This window comes from Neophocaena asiaeorientalis, unplaced genomic scaffold (genome assembly GCF_003031525.2).
Source record: "Neophocaena asiaeorientalis asiaeorientalis breed wild unplaced genomic scaffold, Neophocaena_asiaeorientalis_V1.1 scaffold77, whole genome shotgun sequence".
NCBI classification, from domain to species: domain Eukaryota; kingdom Metazoa; phylum Chordata; class Mammalia; order Artiodactyla; family Phocoenidae; genus Neophocaena; species Neophocaena asiaeorientalis.
In genome coordinates, this window is record NW_020174645.1 from 11079076 (window position 1) to 11081002 (window position 1927).

The window sequence follows — 1927 nt, forward strand, 5'->3', positions numbered from 1 at the left end:
GTAAGGATGATAATGTTGATAGAGATAAGATGTTTAAGATTCTTTTGTAGAAACAATTTGTGGGAGCGGATTCTGTGGTTTGTGACTGACTAAAGGTTTGTGCTTTGGGTATTTCTCTCCTAAACCTCTTTAAACCAGGAATTGATTTTTGAATATACTCTTTTTCTTTTTTTAATCAGAATTGCTCTTTAGGTAGCAACTTTGAAATGCAGAAATGCATGGGTTGATTTTTTTTTTTTTAAAGGACTATAGAATGTCTACATTCTCTTTTAGGTGGAGGGTGGATTGGTGCTAATTAAAAAAATTACGAATCGGTTAAAGAACTGCTGATATTGTAAATTTTTCTCATTCCAAATTGAGCATTTTCTTGTAAATTAGATATAGCAGCAACCTGGGATAACAAAAATATGTTGCCTGAAGTACATTGTATAGAATAATTCCAAAGGAGATAAAATCATTACCCGTTCAAAATAAAGCATGTATTATAAGAACTCTTGGTGCTTTATAATGGCATGTATTTTTCTTTTTGGCCTGCAGTTGTTTTGAGCAGAGAAAACTATTGCTTATAGAGAATTTACCTAGATACTCATATTAATGTAGATTGAAATGTAAGCTAGAGATTACAAAGTTCTGTAACACAGTAATGATCCACCCACTTTGTGTTACCTTGGGGTGTTCATATGGCTTAGCAAAAGTTGATTTGTGCAGTCAGATGCCTTAAGGTTTTTGTCAGTCCTTTACTTATTTTGCTTTCTGATATTTCTGCTGCATGGCATCACATTTCCTAAATTCTTTGTCACCCCCTGCCCCCTTTTCCTAACATGTGAAAGATGCCATTGTGTATATATGATATGGGTCATTGTATGTGTTTCTTATTCTTACAGTTGTGAAATTTGTAGCTACTGCATTAAATGCATGCCTGCCTGTGCCTTTGTGACTCAAAACTGTTTTCTCATGCTGTCCATCACATTTCCGGGAGACTCTTGTTATATATTCACTCAGTTATAATTCAGTTAAGTGTGTTAAATCTGCCCTTTTGGAAAGTGTACGAGGGCACCCTATGGTATGTCAACTCACCCTTGTGGAAAGATATAATTTCCAGATGTAAGTATATCTTTAGTTTTGTTTCTTTACTTTTGTTTCTCAGTCGAGGTGATGTGGAGAAAAGCGGTTTTGTGTCCTTTAACTAGATTTAAGTATATACTGTTTGACACAACAGCAGTCTAATTCTTAATTATGTAGCATCTTCCTGACTATGGGGTAGTTGGGGGATGGTATCATTCTTCCTTCCTCAGTTGAAACACACATTAGTACATAATTCCTATTAAGGACCATTCACTCTATATTTGAAGATTTTAAGGTAGTCTGTTGTTGACCTGCTTTCTTTTTTCTGAAGAGATTTATTATAGTTTTTGCAGAGAAGGAAGGTAGTTGTAAATGTAGAAACTTTGAGATCTATTCTTTTGAGTTAGAACCAGATGGGGAGGACTATCAATTGAAAATGAGGAAGAAGGAATGATTAATCTTCTCAAGTGCCAGTAAATATACAGGGTATTTTTTCATCTCAATTTCCAATTTTAGTATTTACACATAAAGCATCTTTTTTTCATGATGGTTCATTTTGTTGAATGAAAATGTTTATAATTTGCTAATGTATGTTTTCTGTTCAGTGTTTTGTTGTTAGTAGCACATGGTGTTGCAGTATTTATATATTTTTAATAGCAATAATAGCTACCCAGTAATAATTGCCATATTAACCTCCAATTGCTAGTAAATATTTTTAAGTACATAATAGACAGCAATTTAAGGCATAGTGTAGCAGTTTATTGGACCATTTTAAAGAGCCATTTGTACGTGTTCATAATTTTAAAGAGAAAATAATGTACCTAAGACTTATATGCTGCAAAATATGTCTGTGTTATTGCTT